Consider the following 27,935-nt stretch of genomic DNA (forward strand, 5'->3'; position numbering starts at 1 on the left):
GGTTTTTAATGCATGCTGTTCACAAGGCTTTTTATCAACCTGGTATGACTCAATAATAGTGCCTATTTTTAAAAAGGGGACAGGCCAGATCCAGCCTGTTACCGTCCAATTTCATTGTTGGGCTCCACAGTCAAGATCGTGGGACGAGTCCTGCTCGACAGTCTGTAGTTATGGGCGGAAGAACAGTCAATATTAAGCAACTTACAGTACGGTTTTCGCAAGGGCATGGGCACAATAGAACAGGGTTTAAACATACATATTTTATTAAATAAGTATACCGAGGCTAAAAGGGAAAGGTTATACTTGACTTTTATCGACTTAACAGCGGCATTTGATTGTGTCATCCACGATAAGCTGTGATCGGTTTTAGAAGGGATGGTTGTAGACGTTTTAATAGGTACATTTTTATGGCAGATGTATTCAGGGGCAAGGGCCAGGGATCACTATGGGAGGGGGGGGTGAATGTGCTAAGCAATGATGAGAGGTGTAAGACAAGGGTGCATTCTAGCCCCGTTCCTTATCACGTTATATATAAATGATTTAGAAACCGTGTTCGTTCGAGAATGTAAGGACTTACCAGCTGCAGCGACTCGTTCCATTCCAGCAGTCCTGTATGCGGATGATGTGGTTCTCATGGCCCGCACTCTGATTGGTCTTCAAAGGGTAGTTAATGCCTTTGTTAATTTTATGTCAAGTCTGGGTCTTACTGTTAACTACTCCAAAACCTTTGCAATGAATTGCGGGGCTGGACCAAAAAAGAAGACTAACACTCTTTTTATTTATTCAAAGGCAATAGAATGTACTAAAACCTTTTCCTATTTAGGGATTTTATTTGATCAATCAGGTTCATGGTGTCAGGCGATCAAAGTCAGAAGGCTGCTATTTATCAAATCCCTGATGGCTTTATTCAATTTTAGCAGAAAACTAGGAAGACGCTCCCCCGCAGAACTGCTACAGATCTATAGAGCAAAATGTGTAGCTATTGCCATGTATGGAGCGGGAATATGGGGTTATGCTGGGGTAAATCCACTACAGTTAGCTGAAAACACGTTTATTAGGTCTCTCTTGGCAGTCCACGACAGCACATCAACTTACATATGCCATCAAGAACTGGGCATGCCATATTTAGAGGACATAATTAAGATTCTCCCTCCTAGTCTTGACGGTCCATGCCACAAGCTGAGACTTTGAGAGAAAGTCCTGCCTTGAGCCATGCTGGAAGGGTCCAGTGCAAGTTCTCTTCGCCACCCAGACTGCTGTTAAGTGCACAGGGCATTGACACTGGATCCATGCCAGTGATGTAGAGAAAGCAAGCACCACTCCCTTTGCCATATGATCAGTGGGTAACAAGAGGAATACCTGATTTTGAATGTGATCAGATCTCTCAGCAAGTGCCATTTGGGGATTGTGATATTTTGATACATAGTGAGGTGGTGCCATTGGAACAAGAACTTTCTGCCATCATGCCTGAGCCAGATGAACAGATTCTGATTGAGCATCCTGACATTGTTCAGCCCTGATCCAAATTGCGGCCAAGGGACGAAAAGAACTACAGACTTTGATTGAAGAAACTATCTCTGGAGAGGTAGCAACCCATGCCGGTGGTCAAGACCGCCAACGTGTGGACCGGTACATAAGCTTGCCAGTGAGGCTTGGAAGCAAAAGACACTCGGGACTTAATGCTCTTTAATAGTGCACTGAAGGAATTTGGGAGAATTGAGATTGCATTGCTCTGTTCCTGGCTGATCGTCACGCTACTCTTTGCTTCCTTGAAAATTAAACAACAAATACATATAGGAAGAGAAAGGAATGGTAAGAAACAACATAGGTTGAATATAAAGACCAGTATAAGGAATAGTATTAGGTGTTCTTCTGAAACAGATTTTTTTTCATAGATTAGGTTGAAATGGGTAGAGTTTTGTATCTGCCATTAGGGCCCTTGGGAAAGGGGTCTTCTGACCTATTAGGAGAAAGAATAGTAGTTGCCCCGAATGCCCCTGCTAAAAGCTGGCGGTTTTGGGCTAAAAGGAGGAAAATAGGGATATTTGTAAGTTCTCTATTGTTAGTATTGGGTTTTTTGGGCCTATTTTGGTGGCTTGAAACATATTACCATGTTCATAGCCGAGTGCCCCCTACTCCTACTGTGGAAAACGTGTAATATTTTACTTGGCATAAGCGACAGCCATTTTGGCTGTGGTGTCCATTTAAGTTTCCTTCATAATTCTTTTGTCTTTTCACTCTGCCTGTGCTATCTATTTTAGTTGACTTCCTGACTCAGCTAAAAGCAATGTACGTGCTGAGAGTTTGTAGCTGCCAATACATCTGTTAACTGTCAATCATTTACTGCTGCCATAAGCACTCCTGCTCCCCCCTCCCACTTTGCTGACTAAGTGGTTATTCATATGGCCTTGTTTGCTGAAAACTATTTAATAAACTTGTCCTTCCTATTTCTGTTCACCTGCTTACACTGCAGAAAACCTGTATAAAAGGCCCGGTGTTCTGTGACTTCATTGTACTACCTCAGGCAGCACTTGAGAGTGCTGTGTGGATGTGGTCCCACTCATGAGAGATTAATAAACTTGTTATTTATTCCCAACTCTAGTGCTGATCTCTACTTTGTTGGTCTTTGAACCCGTGGACAAAAGGGTGACCCTGCACCAGTGTACCCCTAAAAAAGGGGTACTTTTCCACAGTTGGTGCCCGTTGTGGGACCCCATTGGAGACACGGCCGTCCGAAGGAGTGGTCTTGATGGAGGATTGGAATTTTGCTGAGGAAGCGCACTGCACGAGGAGACCTTTGTCTTTGTAGGCCGACGTGACTATTCCGGTTTTCCCAATTTGACCCTCCTGGCGGTAGCCGGTCTCAACTGGGGTTTTCTTTGGCGCAATTTTGGAGAGACCATTAGGTGGACCGGAGATCAGCAGGTGGGAGTTGGAGTCTTCTGTTTGGTAAGGTCACTAAAGCGGCACTCTTTATTTGTTAAGCCTGGGCTTTTTGTTTGAATTTGTTATTTCATTTTTGCAAAAATTGAAGGCAAGTAATGTGGAGATTTTTCTCCTTTTGAAGTATTTTTAGTAGTAATATTTTACATATATTTATGAAACATGCCTGTTCTCAGCACACTCCGTAAATGGTGTTGCTGCTCTTGTGGTACCAAAACTAGTTTCGAACAAAGTCAGCCGGCTCCCCCAGAGGGGACGCCTAATCGAGATATGTATGTCAACTATGGTATTTCTTCCATAATGTACGGTCCACTTTGGAACAAATATACAAAAAAAGATTCTGATCTACAATGGCCAGTGAATGGGCCATTTGATTTTAAAAAGGTTCAATATGTAGAGCAGTGTTTATTTAAAAGAAAAAGTAGACAGGATATGTTTGATTGTGTGCGTATGTGGGAGAAAGAAGTACGAGAGAGAGCGAAAAGAGCAGAAGCTATTGCAGAAAAAGAACAACGAAAAACGATATATCAAAAAGCACTAGAATTAAAAAATAAAGAAAACAAGGAAAAAACTGAAAAAGAAATAGAGAACGTCGATTAGAGGTAAGTGGCCAGTATCCTATTAGGCGACCTCTTTATTCCCTACTTGATGCATCTAAGGATGATTGCATCCTATTAGAACGCCTCCCACCCCCGTATAAATTTCCCACTCCAAGTGCCCCTGTTGAGGTTTCTGACGACGAGCATTTGTCTTCAGACGACAAAAAACAAGATAAACAAGATGGGCGACAGACTCGCTCTTCTTTGACTAGAGCAGAAAAAGATAAATTAAAAACCGCTGCTAGGGAGGAGGTGTCACGATATGGTCAGAGTGTCAGCGGTAGGATATACACAACCCACTAACCTGAGCCGGCCAGCAGGAACGAGGAGAACGTTGCCTATCCCTTCCTTCCCTCTCCAGCTCACGCCCACTGCGACCAGAAGGCCTACGCAATGCACGGGACCAGGCGGGGGAAAACGAGGGGAAAGAAAGGAAACATAAGTGGTAGCGGTAGAGGTAGTCATCTGGGGCTGATCACGACAAGGGGTTCCCAGGTAGGGCCCTAGGGACGAGAAAATAGACAGGCGTTAAAGGGGGGGCCCTAAACCGACCATCCGCAAGCCCTAGCCCTCTGACCTGGTACTCACAGTTGTTCCAATCTGAAATCATGCAGTAATGGCGCCTTCTATCTCTCCCAATGCTAGAAGTCGAGATCTTTGGTTCTGGCTGGGCTTGTGCGTTCTTCAATCTCCGCACGCTGTGAAGTGTCGACAGCCCCTCAGGACGGGTGCTGCCTTGTGGTGTACAAATGCGGGAGAGGTGAGAGGACAAGTGTGGGTAACTATGGCCCCCTACAATCCATCGTCTTGCCTCTCGCCTCCTGGGAACGCGACTGCGTTTTTCCGTGAGTGCGGATCCCCCTCAGCGCTCCACGCTGTTCCTTCACAGCGAGAGCGTGCAAAGTTCAGGGGAGAACCGGTGCTGGTTCGAAAATCGCCCACGCGTCTCTAACGGTGGTGCGCCCTGAAGCCTCACGGCTTCTCCGTAGCGCTCGACCGTTGTTACGTCACAACGGGAGCGTGTGCACGAGAAGGGACTCGGACCTTCGGTTCCGCGTCTCCGCGCGGCGTTCGTCGAGGAGTTCCGGTCAGAGATGAGAAGTCCGGCGAATGTCCCGTCGGCTCCTCCGGAGTTCCGGACTCGGGGAAGAATCAAGGGGAGAACGGACGACGGTCCAGGAAAGTTCTCCGTCGAACTGGAGTAAGGAGCAAGGTCGGCGTCTGTGAGACGAGCTTCCTCGACTGGGCTCACACAAGGGAAAACGATTGTCAAGCGCCTCCTAGTGGGGGAGGCGGCCTTTTCTACTTCCTGGATGGACGCAAGTTCGTCCTACGCGCCCCAGGGTGTTCTGGGTGTTGTAGTTTTTGGGCCAGTGTCGGGTGATCGCGACAGGAGGCTTGTCGACCTCACGCAACATCGCTTATTGTAACTATGGATCAACAGTGGAACAATTCAGAGCAATTTTATTTTGTAGAAAAATTAGTTTGGGAGGTAATATTTGATTATAGACAAATTTCTCAGGAACTAGAGCCAGCTGATATAAATACTGATTACAAACGTTTAACAGAGGGGACTCTTCCTTTTTCAAACCTATCTCATTTGATTAGACGAGTGGTTAAAATACGAGACACAACATTACGTTTACGAAAGGAGCAAGAATTAGCTAGAAAACAGAGGCATGGAAGCAGTCCAATCTCAAGCACAGAATATAGATGCTCCGGTGGAAGAGGCTGCACCCAGTAGTACTACAGCTACTGTAAAACCTATGCGTGCTGCTGCACCCCTGTATGTTCCTCTTAAGGGTGCTGTAACACATGATGATAAAACTTCAATGATGCAAAGGGATATTTTATATATAATTGGGTTTACACTCCTTGGAGTAGAGCTGATGTCATGGTTCTTAAAGCGGCTTTGCCTGACCCCCAGAAAAATCCTGCCGCCTTCTATAAGGAGGTGGAAGGAGCCATTAGCTCCTGCACTATGACCATGTCAGATATTGATATGTTCTTTGGGACTATTTTGCCTCCTGATATGTGGAGAACAATATGTAAAATAGATGACAATGTAGCATATGGTGATACCTGGGAACATTTAGAACAAACAGATGTGGAAAGGGAGCCTGCGCAGAAACCTCAGAAGGAGATATTAGATCTTCCTAAAGCTATTGTGACTAAGTTAAAGACTCTCATACCCCCTAAGAAAAGAGATTGGACTATGTTAGCATCCTGTAAACAGAAAACAGATGAGTCAGTTTCTGACTTCTTTTCAAGGTTTGAGGAAACATTCCATGATTTTAGTAGTCAGTCATTGGCCGATGATACTGGTAAGCATTTGTTTGTTGTTAAATTTGTCGCTAATATGTTACCGGAAATAGCTAGTCGCTTAAAGGCCAGCGAGAGTTCTTGGACCATGTCTTCCCCAGTTTCCCTTTTGACTATGGCCCAATATTATGAGCGGCAGGAACAGGAAGCAAAAGGCAGGGAGGATAAGAAGGTTAAGGAGTTAAAGACAAAAGTTATGTTGGCTCAAATATATGGTCCACCGTTTAGGGGAGGTGGAAGAGACGGACATGCAATGTATACCCCTGGAGCACCCCCTCTCCCTCGAGCAAATCTGTGCCCTGATCAATGTGCTTATTGCAATAAGACTGGGCATCGGCGTTCTGAGTGCCCTCTTTTGCGAGGTCAGCAGTATCAGCGGAGAAGGGGAAGTATGAGAGGACGCCCAGGGAATTCAGGAACCAGGGGAGGTATGGGAGCTCGTCCCAGGTTTGAAGCAGTTCAACAAGGACCAAATTACTCTAATACTTTTGATAGATGAAATTAATATCAAATGTCTGATTATTCTGCTGATGCCCTTGCGTATTCCGATTATGCATTGGGATGCCTAGGATGGGGTAAGGAACCGGTTGAGGTGCCAGTAGATCAAATGGGTCCCTATATTGACGCAAACGTCTTGGTATCTAATGGTCGGTTTCTGGTTGATACAGGGGCTACTCGTAGTGCTCTGTCTAAAAAACTGGTTCCTAGGGCTCCCCTGTCTGGCACAATGATAACGTCGATAGGATTCGATGGGACACCCACACCTAGCCCACTTTCACAGCCACTTGAATTCAGGCTTGGTAAATTCACTGCAGCATGTCAATTTTTGCTTTCCCCTACCACACCTAACAATATTGTGGGTATCGATATGCTTAAATATTTTCATGCCACAATACGTTGTTCTCCGGAAGGTGTGCATGTTATTTTGAATGACAATTATCCAATGGTTGAGAGATCTTGTCTTATCAATGAGGATGTCGCTCTGGCATCCTTACCCAGTACTTTGGGGGCTAAATCAGATACTGATGTGGGTCAAATGGTTATTCCACCTGTACATATTCAAGTAAAGGAGGGTGTCTCATTGCCTCGACTGCCCCAATATAAAATTTCCCGAGAAGGTGAAGAAGCATTGGCACACATTGTTCAGGATTTGATTAAAGTGGGGGTAGTGGAAAAGGTCCCCTATAGCACCTGCAATAGCCCTATCCTTCCTATTTTGAACAAAAAACACTGACACTAAAATCTACAGATTCATTATTGATTTGCGAGAAGTTAATAAAATTGTGGTGCCCCAATATCCAGTAGTTTCTGATATCACTACACTTCTCACTATGGTCCCTCCTACTGTCACTACATTTTCGGTGATCGATATGAAGAATGCTTTCTTCTCGATACCCATTCACCCTGACAGTCGTTATTTGTTCAGGTTCAGCCTGAAAAATAGATCATATCGGTTCTGTAGAGCTCCACAGGTTTATACAGAGAGTCCCAGCATTTACAGTCAGGCATTAAAAAGGCAGCTTGATTCCTTTTCTGTACCCATAGGGGTATCTCTTATCCAATACGTCGATGACATCTTGTTAGCTGAAGATACCACTGAGCAGTGTGAGGAAGGAACACTGATATTGTTATCATTTCTTGACTCTCACAATCACAAAGTCTCACGAAAGAAATTGCAATTTTGTAGACAGCAGGTTACCTATTTAGGTCACCTCCTGTCTAAGGAGGGATATGCACTTACACCAGACCGCATTCAGACCATTTTAGACACTCCTGTGCCCCGTACTCAGAAGGATGTTTGTGCACTGATTGGCCTCGCTTATTTTTGTAGGCAGAGGATCCCTAGTTTTTCACACATTATTAAACCTTTGTTGCCCTTTTGACTAAAAACACTCCGATGCCCCTCCCATGGACTTCTGAATGTCAGAATGCCTTCCAACAGTTTCGCCAAGCTCTATGCTCTGCACCAGTATTAGGAACTCCAGACTGCACTAAGACTTTCTCACTCTATGTCCACGAGAGGGAAGGTTGTGCCCTCTCGGTTTTAACACAAACACATGGTGATAAGCAACGTCCTTGTGCATATTTATCAGCTGTCCTTGACCCAGTCACCCGTGCGCTGCCTGGATGTTTCCAAGCAGTGGCAGCAATGGCTGTATCAATACGTCAGAGTGAAGAAATAGTTTTGTCACATAAACTGCTTGTGTTAGTACCCCATTCTGTTGATGCTTTGCTAAATCAAACGAAAACAGAGCATTTGACTAGTGCTCGCTTGACAGGATATGAATTGACACTTTGGCCCCTCATATTACACTGAAAAAATGTTTGACACTAAACCCTGCCACATTGTTGCCATTTCCATCTACTCAGCAACAGTCACAAGAGTCACATGATTGTATATTCCTTACTGAAGAGCAAACAAAAGGTCGCATTGACCTATAAGATACACCTCTCTCTAGTGTTGATAGGGAGTTATGGGTTGACGGTTTGTGTCTAAAATTGCCTGATGGCACCACATCTGCTGCCTATGAGATTACAACACTTCAGACAGTAGTTGAAACAGCTCGCATCCCACAAAATTCAGAGCAAGCGGGCAAATTTATTGCACTAACGAGAGCGTGTGAGCCTAGTACAGACTTACTTGTTAACATTTTTACCGACAGCCAGTACGCTTTCGGGGGGCACACAATTTTGGTCGCTTATGGAAAGAAAGGGGCTTTCTCACCTCAAATGGGACACAGATAGTGCATGGAGAATTAGTACATAATCTCCTTACTGCCCTAACCTATCCTAAGAAAGTGACAATTGTTAAGTGTAGTGCACACAAGAAAGTGACTGATAAAATAGGAGCAGGTAATGCCTTTGCAGATCACACAGCTCGTGAAACCGCAATGCAGCGAAGTACCACATCTATGTATATAGTGAAGTCACAAGCTGAACGTTGGCATGATGCCAGGTAAGAGGTTCTGGACATGCAACTATCTGCCTCCCCTGATGAACTAGACCAATGGTCTAAGGAGGGAGCACTGGATGATGAGGGCTGCTGGAGAAATAAAGATATGACCAAATGGAAGTTACCCACAGCTTACTTATACCCCATGATTCACATGGGCCGGCACATGTTGGTGCATCCTCAATGGCAAAACAACTCCTGCAAGTTTGGGAGCATCCTGATATTGCTGGCACTACTACAAAGATGGTCCAGTCTTGTTTGGTCTGTCTTCAGTATAATCCTGGAAAGGGAACACGAACTCCAACAGGAGGGTTTGCGACACCAACTGTACCTTTTTAGGTCCTGCAAAGGGACTACATTCAGTTTGAGCGCTGTAATAACTTAAAATATGTCTTGGTAGTGGTTTGTGCCTTCAGTAAATGGGTGGAGGCGTATGCTACAAAGGATAATATAGCTCTCACAACAGCGAAAGTTCTTCTAAAAGAGTTCTTCCCTCGATTCGGCATTTGTCGGGTCTTATGGAGTGACAATGGACCTCATTTCATTGGGCAAGTTGTCGAATATGTCATGAAGGGGTTAGGGATTAAGCAGAAATTTCATGCAGCTTTTCATCCACAATCAGCAGGCTTGGTGGAGCGTTATAACTCCACCCTGAAATTGAAATTGGGTAAAATACAGGCTTCCACGTCTTTCAAATGGCCTGATGCCCTGCCCCTAGCACTACTTTCCATCAGATCAAAACCACATACACAATCTGGCCTTACGCCATATGAGGTTGTGTTTGGCAAGCCTATAAATATTTGGGGAATTCCTAAGCGCCCTATACATGATGTACTCCATGTGTTGTTAGGTGACTATATGTCCCAGTTAATTGACAGCTTATCTTCTATTTATCAGCAGGTACGGGAAGCCCTTCCAGACAGGTCGCAGGGTGATGGCCATGATCTGTGGCCTGGCGACTGTCTTGACAAAGTCGTTTCAACGAACCAGTTCCCTGGCACCCCGTTGGCGTGGACCAGAGCAAGTCCTTTTGGCTACCAGAACTGCGGTACGAGTGACCAACCGGAAACATTGGGTGCATGCTACCCACTGTCGTAAAGTTCTGCATGCCCTCAGGAGCCCAACTGTGCTGATAGATCACCGCGATATCCTGGTCACCGGGAGAGGACAAGCTGTGTCACCTGAAAGACCTGAGGAAGTCTTCCCGGACCACACGATCCCTGGTACATCTAGATATCTGCTTCAATCCAGGGATAAATACCTTTCAGTGCAGAAAGAGACTGTTTGAGCCACTGTCCTGGGTGGTTAAATACTGACTACAAAGGGGGGTAGCTTATTAGTGACTACTCGTCTCAATGTTAGTGAAGAAACCAACGCCTGCCCAGGAACTCAGGGCACCATCTGTTTTGTTGTTTACCGACGAAATGAACATGCCGAAGGAGAAGAAATCGAATGCTGAAAAAGTCTGTAGTAAAAACATGATGCTCGCTATTGGACTAACTTTGACTGTTGTCATCATTGCTGTAATAATGTGGGTTGTGGAGGAAGTAACTCCGGCTCGAAACTTACTGACTGCTACTACTCCTGTTCCCACCGAACATTATTTTACTCTTCCCTATCATGAAAGAAAACACTGAATGTCGTACCTCAATAACACTTTCATACAAATGTTGCATCATACTCATAATGCTACAAACACTACCAACTGCTGGGAATGCAGAATGATGCCAGCACATCAGAAGAAGGGAGGAACACCTTTCATTCCCTTACCATTCTCGCATAATGGCTCCTGTAGAGCCTGGTTCGTACTGCTGTGGGCCACTGAAATTGCTAATATCACTCTAGCTGATGTAGGAGGACTTAATGCAAAGCTTAATAAAGTTTGTTACCCCGATGAGGAAGGGGACCCACAAGCCAAAGGAACTGTATGGGAAATGGAGGAGTATCGCAGAGGAAATTGCTCCACACGTTATGTTTTCCCCAACACTCCAACGGCCAAGGGTAACGGGCCTTTTGTCATCGCTATTACTAGAGCCCGAGCAAATCTTTGTGTGAGCAGTTTTGGTAGTATCCCAGTGGGAAAAAGTGACTGTACCACAGTACTGAACATTACTAGAACAAACAATAGCAGTTTTCTCTTCTCACACAACACTTATTTCATTTGTGGGAGTAAAGGCTACTATCATCTACCAATCGGATGGTCCGGAACATGCTACGTGTCCTTCTTGCTTCCTCCTGTGTTCCTAGCACCTGCATCTTATCATAAAGATCAAAAACTGTTTAATTACATTTCCTTGAACCGATTCAAAAGAACTATAAATAATGATGAAGTGGCTCAAACTAACACTGCATTACAGCAATATGTTGACTTTAATTTGGGACTCTTTTTCTTTGTTGGTGCGGCTTTAAATAGCAGGAAAATTAGGCGCTTAACCCGAATAGTAGAGGCGGTGACTAATCAGACAGCAATGGCGCTTGGAAATATTACAGAAGAACTCCAAATTACGAGAATTGTGACCTTGCAAAACCGAATGGTGCTAGACCTGGTTCTAGCTGATCGTGGTGGAGCATGTCGAATTATCGGTAGTAGTTGTTGTAGCTTTATCCCTGACCACGCCCCTTCTGTTTATGATGCCATTTCCAAAATGCATACAATAGCCACTAAGATACATCAAGATTCAGGAACATGGACTTGGGATGGATGGTTCTGCAGCGTATTTTCTGTATGGGGATTGAAAATACTATCGGCCTTGTTCATAATTATAGCTATTCTCTTCTCTTGTTGTTTATGTATCCAATGCAGGCCAAGGCTTTGTTCCCTCTGTATTTCCACTTGTACTACTTGTCTACCATCTAAAACAAATGTCCAAAATGTAAATGCCCATTAAGCAATAGACCGAGAAGTCAGCGATATGATGCTGATTGATAGCCATGATATTTATCGTACCCCTTTTAAAGCATAAGAAAATGTCTTAGCTTATGTCAAAAGGGCCGTCTGTGGAAAACGTGTAATATTTTACTTGGCATAAGCAACAGCCATTTTGGCTGTGGTGTCCATTTAAGTTTCCTTTGTAATTCTTTCGTCTTTTCACTCTGCCTGTGCTATCTATTTTAGTTGACTTCCTAACTCAGCTAAAAGCAATGTAGGTGCTGAGAGTTTGTAGCTGCCAGTACATCTGTTAACTCTCAATCATTTACTGCTGCTATAAGTACTCCTGCTCCCCCTCCCACTTTGCTGACCAAGTGGTTATTCATCTGCCCTTGTTTGCTGAAAACTATTTCAAAAACTTGTCCTTCCTATTTCTGTTCACATGCTTACACTGCAGAAAACCTGTATAAAAAGCCATGTGTACTATGACTTCAGTGTACTACCTCAGGCAGCACTTGAGAGTGCTGTGTGGATGTGGTCCCACTCATGAGTGATTAATAAACTTGTTATTACTTCCCAACTCTAGTGCTGATCTCTACTTTGTTGGCCTTTGAACCCGTGGAAAAAAGGGTGACCCTGCACCAGTGTACCCCTAAAAAAGGGGTACATTTCCACACTACCACACCTGAACATTATCACTTCACCTTGACCCTCTTAAGGATTCGCATTGCTAAATATATAAACATAATACATTTGTTCAACAGTTACATAATACACCCGTAATGTTTATTTAGCCATACAAAAGCTTCACCGCTTAGCTGCTGAAATACACCAGGACAATAGAGATTGGAGTTGGTCAGGATGGTTTTTGGGGCCTAGAAAAAACTTGGGGTTAAATAAATTGCCTCCAAATGTGTTTTATACAATATATTTATCATTCTGCAGACCTTCAGCTACTTATTTTCGTAAGACAAATGCCATGCTGATGCAACAAAAGGAAATATCTGACTTAATTAAATTTGATGAATGAACTTTTAGTTCAAGGGCCATCTGTGAATATTAACTTTTAGAAATGTATTATAGAGTGAACTAAAAGCACATTCATTCTGATATTTGGCCTAAATGTTTTTTTCGACTCAAGGCAACTTGAAATTTTTACTTTCCAAGGAGATGTCAGCAGGGAACTGTGTTCATTTATGCAACTATCTCTAACACGCTGGAAAATGACCAATGTACCTTAATTTACTTATCTGTTTATGACATGTAGCTGATAAACCACAGAACTAGAAGGTCTTTTCACTGATACTCAACTCTTATCTTGTAAGATGCAACTCTTTGAACTGGCCGCGTCCTGACAGAGGGAATTTCCAAAAATTAAGTAATTTTGTATGAAGTCACGTAAGCTCTGCTTTGAGCTTTGTATAAATATAGCAGACTAAGGGGCTGATTACGATGTCGTGAGGAAGGGCACCGGATGGGATTCAGTATTGTTGAATCAGATTCCGAACCCTTGTTTCCTACCGAATCGGTCAGTGTTGCGACCGACCGATTACCCTGCCCGGAAACCATTGAAGCACTCCGAATCGGTTTCGAAAGGCATTGGGCTGGTCCGAGTCTTTCGGAGCCGAATCGTTCAGCTCAATGGGCATGGTTTCCGAACGAGCGATGACGATGACTGATTCGGACAGCCGTTCCGACTCGCTTTACCCAAGACGAAACGGCTTTCGGAATCGGTCCTTGGGGGCCTGTTGTGGGCCCCCCCTTCACCCAGAGGTGACCGCATGTGGCCCGTGGGGGTACCCAAGGGACCCCTCTACCCAACCATGCACATTGGCAGGCAGCATGGGGTGCCCACCACAGGGTGCAAGGTTTTCCCCAACCACCCCTTTTTCCAATGGAAGTGTGTGTTCTCGGTCAGAACACAGGTTCCCATTGAAGTCAATGCGAGTCCAACCGGTCAATGTTGGGAAGGATCGCAATCGGTCGCTGGACTAGCAGGACCTGAATCGGTAGGAAACAAGTCTGGAACCGATTAGTTCGGGACAGTTTCCTAACAAGATTGTATTCGGCCCCTTAGTGTTGATCTTTGTCCAGTCTACACACGCATTCTGAGTGCGGAGTTGTACATTGTTCCCGCTAGCGTGATAAATGGCTTAAAAGTCTGCCTCCGACTCCTTGCACTTTAATTGTTCATGGACAGAGTGGTGATAACCAAAGCGTAGAAGTTCGCTTTCCACATTACCACTGTCCCCTAAGCAAAGCATACATACTTTGCCCACACCCTGGACTTGCACACAAGACCTTTAATTACTCATAGTCTTGAATAATGGTATTCATTAGCAGTATTATAACTGTCTGCATCATATAGCAACACACACTTTAACGAATCAAGGAATAGGTCGGTGTGCGACCAGTCACCTTGAGCCAATTATCATCTGTATTTGGCATTTTTTTTATAATCATGAAGGGAAGCAAACAATGTGAAGGTTTACCAATAAGATGTGCAATGGCTGAAGCTCCTGTATAATATGGTTTAGACTTCTTTTTAAATATTTTGTTCTCTATGATTTGAGTCATGTTTATGGTTTTATTTGACTAATAAACTATTTATTCAACATCACTGATAGCAGTAAACCTCTGCCTCTCTTCCACTACCTCTCACAAGCTCCAAACACTGACTCCTACTAACACACTCCCCCTCCGTCACTCACTCATTAGCACTCACTTTCATCTATTTATCCAGACAGCTCACTAGTACTGTGGAAACAAACTTTAGATAATAGGGGGGGGGCACCCATTTTGTTTAACTTGATATTGTGATCATCCAATGATGATGGGAATTGTAGATAAAATGTGCTTGGACTCATGTAACACTGCTTGTAGACAGTTTGTACTTTGCCAGTAAGCTGCTGGTAACGCAACACATTGAAGAGAGTACATTTCCATGTTACTGTATTCTGCCTGCTTGCCTTAGCAACAGGCCTGGTAGGCCTCAGAAGCATAGTATAATATGCATAGGATAATGTGGACCTTTCTGATTGGTCAGTATTTAATGCTTGGTTTGAACGCAATGTAACTGTCAAACTCTAGACATAAGAGATTTGTTACGTACACATTAGATGGATTCCAGACCTATTCTTGTGTAACGTTGTACTGTAAGTTTCTGATCATGATGTATTTCCCCACGACCTGCCAAAATATAATGGCCCGGCCTATCTCCTGCTGCACATGAGATATTGTAAAGAAATCTAGTGGTTTATGACTTTATATTATTGTGCCTTACTTCTACTAATTTGAGCATTCAGTAACCTAACTGGTGCTCCCGTGCATGAAATAAATCTCTTTATTTTATTCAGGTGTTGTGATGGAGTTTCTTTATGAGTCCATGTACATTTTGGAGTTTCTACAGTACTTACAACCCAATCTCTTAGTAAAGTCGTCAAAATGTTTTTCCCAATTGATCGCATGGACCTTTGTTGGTTGACATGAAACACTTTAAGGGAGAAGACATCAATTATACATTTCTAGAATGTGAAGCCAATGTTGACAATAAGGATCAGGAATTGTTGAATATGGTTAAAGGGATTTTATTTTCGATTACCAATCAATCCAGTATATAAGCATGCCAAAAATAAGTATAAAAGATACAGTAATACAGCAGGCAAGCTGAAATATCTCAGTAGATTCGGTCATAATAAAATGAAATCCAGAACAGTGATAGCCACAATAATAAAGAAACAAATTAAAGGGAACAGGTGATCCATAAAGAAACGTCCCCTCTCTCTCCTAAACATGAATTGACTTCAGAGATATTTATAACTCTATTTCGAGATCATAGAAGGTGTCATCATAATCAGACTTCAGCAGAAGCCCTAAGAACAAGAACTAAGTGTTTAGCATAAATCTTCACACATGTGAGAATAAGGCAAACAGAGAGGTCTGTACTTCTCAAAGTCTGAAGGGAATCTCTGTCTTCTAACTGGAGGAATACTGTTGGGCCTGGACCTTTGAGCAGGGTTATCCTCAAACTGTTTGCCTTCATCTGCCTATGATTCTGACCTTCTATTTGTTGTATTTAGGACTCTGGCCACTTTACCACTGCTAATCAGTGCTAAAGTGCATGTGCTCTCTCCCCTAAACAAGGTACGATTCCTTTACACCTGTTTGGCATATTTGATTTACTTGTAAGTCCCTTGTACAATGGTACACTATATACCCGGAGCCTGTAAATTAAATGCTACTAATGGGCCTGGAGCACTGCTTGTGCCACCTAATGTAATAGTCTTTCAAACCTGTCTCAGGCCTACCCCCGCAGGGCCTGGGTGCGCAGTTTACTGCCACTTCATCTTGCCATTGAACACTACTTGTGAAGCCTTAGCCTTCCCTTTTTCTACACATAGGTCAACCATAAGGTAGGCCCTAGGTAGCCCTATGGGCAGGGTCTGTTTAAGTAAAAGATAGGACATGTGCCTTTATGTGGGGCAGGTCCTGGTAGTGACAAACAGCCTATTTTGATTTTCACTGCTGTAAGGCCAAATCCTCTCATAGGCTAGCATTAGGAATTCCCTTATATATTTTTTTAAGTGGTAATTCCTGATCAGAAAGGAGTGGCGTTTCCATGTTTGGGATGTTTAGAATAGTGGTGATAAATCCTACTTACTGGTGTAGTTGGATTTTACATTACTATTTTAGAAATGCCACTGTTTAGAAAGTGGGCATTTCTCTGTGCTTATTAATCTTTGTGCTTGGTAGCCTGCCTCCAATACACATCTGACCTTGGTGACAGCTACACTTAGCGCATACCTTCCAGAGAGCCACCACAATGGAAGGGCTGGGTGTGACATGGTAATCAGCTGCATTCATCTGCAAACGGATAATCTTCCTGGGCTGGGAGAGAGAGAGGTCGTTCACACTTTACACTTGTATTGGCTGTGTCCTACCCTCACACAAAGGGCTGATTTACTCCCCACTGATCGTCTGGAGCCAGGGCTGGGTTGAAAGAGATTGGTGCACCCTTGTAAGGGTTCCTTTGAAGTCACTCCTTCATCAAAGACATTTTTGAGTATGAGTACTGGGACTCTGACTCCATGTTTTTAGACACTGTGTGGGACTTGCAACCAGATGCTGCTGGCTCTACAATCCGCACATTTCCAGAGGACTGCTGTGCTGCCAGGTGAAACCACCATTGAATTAACTGCTTTTTGTGCTGGTCTGCGGAATGTTGGGCTTCAGGAGGGACTATCACTTTACAAATCTACCTTAAAGTCCAAGGCCTGCTGCCCGCTCCCTGCTTATGCTCTGAGGGTCCTCCAATGGTTTGTTGGCTTGCCCCCATTTCTTCAATCTCAGGGCCATCTAAATGGCACCACAAACCCGTCTGCTGTGGGATTCTGCCACCTGTGAGTTCAGCAGGATGGTGTGTTAAGGAGGAGTTGTAATTGACTGCTGTTTTGCCTTCAAGCACAGCGCGTGAAGCACTTTATCCTGCCCCAAACCTGACGGGCGGACAATTTGTGTGAAGTTCTTCTAATCAGTGCATGCCATGCACTCTATCAATCCCCAGAGCAGCGCGGCATTCCTGGACGACGCAGTAACAGCACTCGCCTTTTGGGACTGACTATACCTGAGCAAGGGGCCTGCACCGCATTGGCAGTGCGTGCCAAGTCCACCTTGCTCCAGCGAGGTGGGCAAGCTGCATTATGGCCAGAGGCATTGCGTGGGCAACGGGGGAGACTCTGGTCAACATTATCACTGTATTGTTCCTGGCATGAGCCTAAGGCCCCCCCTTCAACCCCACTTCCCCAGGGGAGACTGCGAGCTCCACTCAAGAGAAGCAAAAGCCAGTGTTAGAAACCAAAAACCGCCAAACCCTGCTCAAATCCAGAGGAGTTCTCTTCTGGCGTGACCCTCTGCTGGGACGCCCATGAAAGGTATTGAGCTCCTGCAGCAGAATTGCGCGGTCGCGGGCAGCTGGGTTTAAAAGGTGGGAGCGAGGTCTCCTGCATTCCTGCAGGCTAGTTCCCCTCCCCGTGTACTTAACTTGACGAAGGAGCACTGTTCGGTTCTGCCCTTAAAGTGGGGAAACCTCCAATGAGAACCCCGAAAGTGGCTGGGAACCATCACCATGGATCGTTGTGTAATTACAACTATATTTACTGGAACTGCTCTTGTGTTATCAACATGGGATGGACAAATTGTTATTAGTGTTTGTGGAATGTTTGTAGGGTTCTTTTTAGATTTAGTGAGGTTCTGGGCCTAGCTGATGTTTGAAAGGCAGTTTGGAGTTAGGCTCATGTTGTACTCTCAGCCCCATAAACAACATTCACAGAACAATATGTTTCTAGTGTCAGGGAGGATCCTATCATAGATATTTGTGTCTCAGAGGTCTTTGGACGATAACCCATTTTGCATTGTGATTCACCTTTTGGCAATGCCAAGAGTATTCCTAGGTAGGCATTTGAGAGGGAGAGGCTGAAGGACGATGACTGTAAGAACTACGTGATACAAAATACTAAGGAACTTCTACATTTACATACTGAACCTTCTACCATAACAATGTTTTGAAATGCACTTAAATCATCAATTCCGGGGACATCACTCAGGCACACCCAATATATGAATAAGCCCGAAGCAGAGGAATCAACAAGTTGAAAATAGCAGATACTGTATTTGGAGGCTGAATATGCTAAAGCCATATACTTGCAGGATACCTTTGAGCATGGCATATTCATTCAGCTCACAATTTAGAAGACACTCTTGCTCTGAAATATGTGAACGTTGCTGCTGCTTACCTCACCCAATACCTGAAGGTGCATGAATACATTGAGACCCTAGGGAAGATATTGACTTAGAAAATTAGAAAGCAAAAGGTGGCAGGAGATAAAAAACAATTAGAAAGTAAAATGGGCTGCTGATCCAGCATGGAGTATGGTACAATTTGAACAGTTTCAGCAGGATCTGTTATTGGAAACAATTTGCTCCTCTGTATAGAGGCACATTGTAGCATATTACCAATGGGTTTACTTTCTCCCGATAAATATGCCAATTTAAATTACCTAATGGATTTCAAAGAAGTAAGGGAGGCATTGATGGCACCTCCAAGTGGTAAGGCCACAGGTGATGTCATTTTTTTGCATGATAACCCCAAGGATTTGACCTCAGTGCCTGTGCTCTGACCCGTAAAATGTGTGTTTAACTGACTTATGCCTATTTGACATAGGTTAACTTACATATATTTCACTAGCATGTGATACCGGGGTACCCAGGGTCTATAAGTAAAAGTGTCCTTTGCAGACTGCAGCACTTATTGTGCTATCATAGGTGTGACAAAGTAAAAGCATGTCTCTCAGCCTGCCACTGCAGACTGGTTGAGCAGTTTTAAACTCCTATCTTGACTTTACCATTTAAAGTAATGGCAAAACCCAAAGCTTCCTTTTTAACGTATGTAAGTCACCCCTAAGGTAGGCCTAATGAGATGAGGCAGGGTGCTAATTTATTAGAAAGTAAGGCATGTGTTTTAATATGTCCTAACAGTAAAAACACAATTTTTGTTTTGCTGTTGAAAGACTAGTATCCCAATTGGCTAGTACAGGGTTATTCACTGACAACTCAGGTGTACTAACTTTTGAATGGGACAAATAAAGGTATCAAAAGAATTGTTGCAATAAAACTGATGTGATGCCCGAGTCAAATTTAAAGTAGCTTTTGGTTCAAAGGCAACTTTTGAAAGTTGCCACTCTGTTGTCCAATTTTTCTAAAGGCCATTAACACCTGCTGGCCTTAAGACAGCCTCCTGATCTCCTGGGAGACATGTGAACGACTCCAAGGAAAAGACACAATAGATACCTGGCAATTGAAGAGGTGTTACCTCTCCCTAGAAAGAAGCCAAACAGCATGTGGGCCCAAAAGGCGAACTTCAAATGGGGAAGCCACCACTGAAGGGTAAACAGTGGACACACACAAAAGGGGCTGCTCTCTTTTGTTCTGGTAGTCTGGTTGGATTCGGGGACAGAGAGGGGAAAACAGTTACCAAACTAGTTTTACCATGGGCATGTAGCCCTCAGGTAGCCACCCTTCTATGGTGGGCTACCAAGCGCCACAAAGCAAAGGAAGGGATGTGCCATCTTAGGACTGGGTAAAATATTTCACTCTGGGATAGTTAGATGCCACACTTTGCAGGGAGTCTTCCTCAGACGGGCGGGAAATTGGTAGGCCATTGGCTAGTAGTCACTGCATTCCCTGAAGGGCAATCTATGGGCATAAAAGTGACAACCCTGGCACCTAGACCTCAGATCACGTCTGCACTGGAGAGTGGACTGAAGAAAGATTGCCCTGCTGTTCCCTGAATGTGGCAAAGAGTGGCTGCACCAAAGACTGGACTGCACCTGACGATACCTTGGCTAGCAAAGAAAAGATTGTGCTGTGGTGCCCTGCTTGAGGAAAGGCATCCCTGAACCCAATCAGAAGAAGTAAAATTCAAGAGTAAATTGTGTGAATTCCTGTTAAAGCTCCAGGGCCACAAAAGCTGAAGAAGCCTGCCTTGATGAGTTGGTAGCCAAGAACGCCTGACCACCGCTGTCTGCCAATGTGCAGCCTTGGAGATCATTTCCTGACACTCAAAGGTTGCACCTGAGTCTGCTGGACCCGAGAGAATTGTCAGAGTGCAGTTTGGTCACCAGCAAGGACGTTATCACTAGTTGAAGACTAGGCTGCACCTGCTGATCCTTGGGCTATTACAGAGAGGAATGTGCCTGTGGTGCCCTTCTTGAGGGAAGATGTCCTTGAGCCCTAGACAGAAGAGGAGAACTCCATGATTCAGTTGGCTGAATTTCTGTTAGAGTTGCAGGTACATAAAAGCGGAAGAAATCTGCTTTGGTGAGTTAGTTGCAGCAATCATTGGATGGCCACTGACCGCTGAAGAGCAGCATGGGAGCCCAAATTTCGAAGCTCCAAAGTGGCACCCAAATGTGCTGGACCAAGGAGAGTCATCGGAGTGCAGTTTGGTCACTTAAGACTGACACTAGCCTGTGTTACACTGAACTGCTTGTTTTGCTATTATTGGAGACCAGTAGAACAATGACAACTGGCTTTTGGCTGAACTTCACCTGGACTTCAAGAGTCATCGACCTATGTAGCCAAAGTCACCCCACCATATTGGTGGACTGAGGGCTTCTCTTTGGAAGACCCCCCATAGACTGGACCAGTATACACAGCTTCCTTCTACATCCTCAGCATCCTATATCCCTTGCACCAGGACCAATCCATTGATGTCTATGGTGGTCTGCTCATTCAGCTTGGAACTGGACTTGTGGATGCTTTGAAAGCAAGGTAACTGTCCAGCCAAGCCTTTAACCATTGTGATTTGCTCCCTATTAGAGTTGGTTGCCCAAAGCCGGCCAGAGTACCAGTGCTTTAATTGGAAATATAGAAGTGCTGCTACTCACTATTTAAAGTAGCTGTTTGCTCCTGATAAGTGTTGGTACTCACCCATGAAATGTATTGCAGCAGTGCTGAGCAATGCAGGTACTTTCCCTTTCAAATTAAAAAAGTGCAGGTATTCAGTACCGGAGAGTAGCTGCCCATGTAAAGCAGTGCAGTGCATCCAAACACAACTTTATAAAAGTTTTCAAAGTAACCGCTAACCGCAGTCACTGCCGTTTGTTTGCGATTTGAGTGAAAAGCAGAGATTTACGATCTGCTTGATAATTTATATTTTCGGAACCCTCCGTGGATTTTGTTTATGTTGGTGTCTAAAAATTCATTAAAATTAGATGTTTTTATAAATGTGTGTTATATTTACTTTGTGTTGCGTTTCTTTGTTATTCAATTGTTTGGTTCTTCTAAATGCTTTGCACTTGTTCCTTTGTTAAAGATTGACGGCTCAAAGCCACAGCCACCCAGGCTGAGGAATGGTTTTTACAAACAAGCCTGACTGCACTCAAGAGGCATTTGTAAGTTTCTTACACGGTGAGGTCACACAACCACACATAATAAACTGCTTCCCTCACAAGTTTTATAAAACATTTGCACCTTCTTTGGCCTCAGTACTATGAGAAGTTATACAAGCAACATTGGCTGGGGCCAAAGTGCCACAATCATGGTAAGGTACAAGCATAGTTGTATTTTTGGAAAGATGACAGGGCAAGTATGAAAAACGTTCATATTATCATATTTTCTGATTAACTCTGATGGGAAGACACACTCCAAGGTTTTTGCCATACACTTTGTTAAAGTTATTGCAAGCCTTGTCTCTCCTCAGTAGCACAGGTTATGCCTGGATGTTGCACACAGATTCTTTTTGATACCCCTTAAATAAGTCTCAACAACATGTGCACGATTCTATTAGATTCAGAAAAGGCATTTGACTGGGTCTCCTGGTGGGAACTATGGGGTAGGATGCAATTCGGGGTTTTTGTCAAATCTTTGTCAAGGTTTCCTACAGTTGAGGAAATGAACAACATATAAGATTGACTGGGAAACATCCTCCTTTGTACCAGTAGCCATTCTAATAATCTAAAATGGACTATCTCCTATGGGAAATTACTCAGAGCCAGGAGACATTGCAGAGCAACAATAGACTGTACAAACCAAAGAGAATATGATGATAAATTTAGACAAAGATGTTACCCTGAATATGTCATAAGAAAAGCAGAAGACAAGGTATCAAACATAAAACAAGAAGATCTAGTAAGACATTTTTTTAAAAGGTATGGAACACACAAAATGATATGATAAGCTTCATCACACCAGACAGTACAGAAGCACCATGAATGACACAGCTTTAAAAAAATAGAGTATCCTGAAAAGTAATGCTATCATGTAGAGGACACAATGTTTTTTGACAGATCACTTTCAGAAAATCATCCTCCCTCAGGTATCACCTAGTACATAGTTGCCTGGCCAATAAAACTGAACATACCTGATTGGGACAGAAGAAGCGTTTCTTTATCGGTTCCTAATGCGAGGCTTGCAGAAACAATAATCCCGAATCATATGAAGGGGTCCTGTACAATCGGAATGGTAGATGTGTTAACAACTGTGTTACGTGAAATTCCAATCACATAGTATACCTATTAGTCTGTCGGTGCAACAGATGTACCATACAGCCAGTTAAAAGCAGGATCTTAAAAACAGTTAAGAGCTGTAAGGAAACAGGGGCCAGATGTCCGACGTGCAAAATAGCGACTCACAAATTTCAAATCTTTTGCGACCTGCAATTTACAAGGTGCTATTTTGCATGTACAACAGTGTGTTAAACACTGTTTGCGATACCCAATGGGGTCGCAAATTGCGAGGCTCATGAATATTATTGAGCATCTCGAAATTTGCGAGCCCATTGGGAATGGCAGGCCCTCCCACGGATGGTGGCTTGCTGGGCTCAGCAGACAACCATGTCTGGGATTGCTTTTAAATAAAGCAGCGTTTTTTTTTTAAATGCAGCCCGTTTTCCTTAAAGGAAAGCGAGAGGCAGTGGTCCCTGTGATCACTGCCTGCCCTTAAAAAATATTTTTGGAGCCAGTCACAAAGGGGAAGGGGTCCCCTGGGGACCCCTTCCCATTTGCGACTTCATTCTTGAAGTGGGTGGTAATTTGCAAGTGTTTTGTGACCGCAATTGCGGTCGCAAAACATTAATACATGGCTCTGCGGTCGCTATTAGGAAAGGAACACCCCTTCCTAATAGACAGTCGCAATACACTATTTTGCGAGTCGCAAATTATTATATTTAGTACACTATACCACAAATATACGAGGGACAATGCCACGTTGCAGTGGCCGTTGATGGGCACCTATGATGAACAGAAAATTGGGTTTTTACAGGATAAGTTGTTTGGGAAAAGAAATAGACAGTCTATGTTTGATTCTCTCCGAACGTAGCAAAAGAAGGCTAAACAAAGTCAAATGAAAGCAGAGAAAGAGGCGCGAAAGATGAGAATGCAAACAGTGATTCAGAAAGCTGTAGCACACGATAGAGAGAACCAAGAGATAGGGAAGGAACATGAGGATAGGAGGCTTCGATTGAATATTGATAAACATTATGTAGCCCGAAAAGAAAATGATACTTTTGTGGAAGAATTGCTAGATACTAGACCCCCGCCTCCATACGCCCCGCAGAGAATATATCCCGCTCATCCCTCACAGGCTCAGCTACCCAGTTCTTCTGTCTCTGCTGTTTCTGCTTCTGTTGCTGTTGATCCTATCCTTTCTTCGTCCTCGCTGTCTGTGGCAGCTGTGACTGTTAGAGACGCCGAAGCAATAGGTGTGGCAAGGCAAGAGTACTTTCACTAGCTCTTACACCCACAAAGCTGCCGACAGTGACGCTAATGCCTGCTCCATCTGTTGCTACCCCCACTTTGTTCCTCCATTCCCCGATGTAACTGAGTAGTGGGACACCGGTATGCGGCCCTGAGGATAGAGATTGGATGAAATTTAAGGGAAGTATGGGGCGGACGTTAGTCCGATCTGATATGGGAGATGCAGAGAAACAGATTGCTGCGCAGTGGGCCCGTAACCCTATTTACAGTGTGGAAGATGTGTTGAGTGTGATGAAAGATTATGAGCCTTTTGTACAACAGCATGCTCTTAAGCACATGTCCGCTACTTTGATCGGGCTCTGGGAGCAGTGTTTCCATGATGCTGCACCGCAGATTATATCTGATATTAAGGATCATGTATATGTTAATGGTAAGGTGCCTGTTCACGTTTTTGGTAATGTTGCGACGTTGTGTGCTTATCGGGGTAGGCTGCTTAAGAAGAGTCCCTCCCCGGTATCCCAGTTTCCGATGCGGGAAGTTCATCCTAACTATCATCCCGAAAATACCAGAGCTAAGGGATCAGCATGATAACGTTACTAGACCCAGGGTACCAGCCGGTTTCCAAGAACAGTGGGTTTATACAACATGGAAAAGGAGTGAGGGTTTGTCCCTTAAGACTCAGTTACCTAACCCTAGAAACAATCCGACAGCTTATTATAAAGAATTGACTTAGCTGCCTCTTCTATAGTGATGATGCTTGCTGATATTGAAATGTTCTTTGGTTTGCTAGTCCCGGTGGATATTTGGAGACGAGTACCATGGACAGGATCATGTTGCGGAATAGGGTGGTACATGGGACCAGATTAATGTATGGAATCAGGAGCGGAAGCCAAGTGAGAAGACTAGAGCGGAGATACTTGCTTTGCCCGACGTATCATTACGTACATGCATTACCTTATCACACTGTGGAAGGTCGATTGGGACAAGTTATCGGATTGCTGTCAGAAGAGATGAGAGTGTGTCTGATTTTTTCACTTGGTTTGAGGGGGTGTTTCTAGATTATAGTGGACAGGATTTGTCGGTCGAGGGTGGTGTGCAGCTGTTTGTTAACAGATTAGTTTCTAATTTGCTTCCTGAGATTGTGACCAGATTGCAGGCCTCCGAAAGCACCTGGTCCACTTCCTCCCCTTCTGTTATTTTGAATATGGCACAGTATTATGAACACAGGGAAAATGAAGATAAGGAGAGGTCAGAGAAGAAGCACAAGGATTTGAAGACGAAAGTGTTGTTGCAGCAGGCTTCTAGGGGGAATGATAGAGGATGCAGTGGTTTGGCCCGATAGCTTCCATGCATGAGCAGGCCAACAAATACTACGCCTTTAGGGCCAAATCAGTCTGCGTATTGTAAAGAGGAGGGACACTGGTGTAGCGAGTGTCCGGTGCTTCTGCAGAAGCTAGCGGTCCCGAGGGGACGAGGTTCTCGTGGACGAGGTCGTTGAGCTGGTGGTGGCCAGGACAGGGCTCAGAATGCTGAGGCCCACAGGGTCCTTCTGACCAGAATTATTTCGACGTACCCCGGGGAGGACAGTATTATCATGATGATTATGATACGGATGAAGTGACAGGGATGTCTTACAGCTAGGACAGCCAGGGACAGAGTTGGGGCCCAGTTTCAATACCTGTAGATCAATGTGGTCCGTACGTTAGTGCGGACGTGCATGGCTCAGCTGAAGAGGTTTTGATGGATACAGGTGCAACAAACAGTTCTATTTCTCTTTCCTTGGTCCCTGGCTGTGGTTCTGTCTGGCAACAATAATGTTTCGGTAGGTTTTTCTGGTGTACCGGTAGTGAGCCCCATTTCAAAACCCCTTGCATTGACTATTGGTCCTTTCACTGTGGATTCGCAATTCTTGTTGACGTCTAATGGTGGATAAAACTTGATGGGTTAGGACTTGTTGAAGAAATTGCATGCCACCATTTCTTGCTCTCCGGTAGGTGTTTACATGACAATGGGTCCGGATGTAGTGCGTGCTACGCAGTGTCTGTCCAAAGATGCACCTCTCCCTGTAGAGTTTAAAGACGTGCCGCCAACTCTTTGTGCGACAGGCGACACAGATGTGGGATTGTTGCAAATACCGCCAGTTTCGATCAGAGTTAAAGACAATGCTATTTTACCTTGCATCCCCAGTATAAAATACTGCAGGCAGGTGGGCGAGCCTTATTGCAAATTGTGCAGGACTTGATTGAGAAAAGAGTGGTTGAGGAGACGACTGCTAATGTTTGTAATAGCCCCATTCTTCCCATCCTCAAAAGGACGCCTTCGGGTTCCTCTGATGATCATGCAGATGTACGGTAGTCGAGACACCACGAGTTCCCTATCAGTCGGCCCAGGCGGCGGAGCTCATTGCCCTAATACGAGCCTGTGAATTGGGTGTGGGATTGGTTGTTAATATTTATACTGACAGCAGGTATGCCTTTGGAGTCGCCCATAATTTTGGACAACTCTGGGTAGAGAGAGGGTTCCTTACTTACCATGGGACCAATATTCAGCATGGTCACTTATATGTAGGCTTCTGTCCGCTTTGACACTCCCTAAGAAATTGACAATAGTGAAGTGTAGCGCCCATAGGAAAGTCACTGACGATGTAGGTAAAGGGAACGTTTCTGCAGATTAGGCAGCTAAGGAAACAGCCCGAACTAAGATGAAAAGAATGTTTGTAGCAGGTCCCGCTAGGTGGGTGCCCGAGGTCACAATGTTCGAGGATACACGTGAGAATGTGAAGGAGATTCAGAGTGAGGCCACCGTGGAGGAGTTAGCAGTGTGGCAATAAAGTACAGCACAATTGAATGATGAGGGATGTTGGATTGACAAGTCAGGGAAGCAAAGATGAATGTTGCCAGATGCATATGTTCTTCCTGTAGGCACAATGGCCCATGGCCCAGCCTGTATCAGTGCTAAGGGTATTTGCAAGTTGTTAGACCCTGTGTGGCAGAATACCAACATCCCCAGAACTGCTGCACATTTAGTGAAGTATTGCATGGTGTGCATGATGCACAATCCTACGCCACCCAATAATTTTGTACCACCCATTTTCCCTTTTGAAGTCCTTCAGTTGGACTATATTGAACTAGACAGGGTCAACAATGTGAAGTGCATGCTGGTGGTTGTTTGTGCGTTCATTAAATGGGTAGAGGCCTACACCACCAAAGACGATACAGCCATAACGACTGCAAAGGTACTCCTGAAGGAGTTCTTCCCTCGTTTCGGCTTGCCCCGCTTGATCTGGAGTGATAACAGAAGTCATTTCAATGCCAAGGTTATCCAATTAGTTTGTGACGGTTCACACATAAAGCAGAAGTTTCATGCTGCAAATCATCCCCAGTCAGTAGGTTTGGTTGAGAAGTACAATGGTACTATCAATCTGAAATTGGCAAAGATTCAGGAGACAACAGGGTTTCAGTGGCCAAATGTTTACCATTAGCTCTTTTGTCGACAAGAACAACAGCACATTCTAGGACAGGATTGTCACTTTACGAGGTCGTGTTTGGATGCCCGGCAAATGTCTGGGGCGTCCCACGCCCTTGTAAATTCTCTGATATTGAATACCCATTATTGACAGATTATCTGTGTCAGTTAACTGAAAATGTCCTTTCTATTCACCAACAGATCCGGGACACTCGCCCAGATATACCCGAGGGGCCCGGACACAACATTCAGCCTGGCGATTGGGTGTTGGTGCGCACTTTTCGGCGGAAGAAGAGCTTGGAGCCTCGCTGGAAGGGACCTGAACAGGTCCTTCTGGCAGCTTGCACCGCCGTGAAGGTCGCCGGCCGAAAGAACTGGATTCATGGCACTCACTGCCAAACAGGTCCCCTACATTTACCCTATGATCAGTGAGTCGCTGATGGAATTGGGGATACTGAGTGTGAAAAGGTGCCATGATTCATCCCCTTCAGCAAAGGAAAATTAACGTGGATCCAAATGGATGCAACGAATGA

General features: G+C 44.4%; 1 long non-coding RNA gene across 1 annotated transcript in view; it reads right to left on the reverse strand.

Annotated features, from left to right (window-relative positions):
* Nucleotides 1-27,935, reverse strand: part of LOC146856532 (uncharacterized) — a 600,876-nt gene that overhangs the window by 542,797 nt on the left and 30,144 nt on the right. The window contains exon 3 of the long non-coding RNA XR_014981508.1: nt 22,605-22,689. This is a non-coding gene — a long non-coding RNA (uncharacterized LOC146856532). The remainder of the gene's footprint in view (nt 1-22,604; nt 22,690-27,935) is intronic.

This window comes from Triturus cristatus, chromosome 4_1 (assembly GCF_964204655.1).
Source record: "Triturus cristatus chromosome 4_1, aTriCri1.1, whole genome shotgun sequence".
In the NCBI taxonomy this organism is placed as follows: domain Eukaryota; kingdom Metazoa; phylum Chordata; class Amphibia; order Caudata; family Salamandridae; genus Triturus; species Triturus cristatus.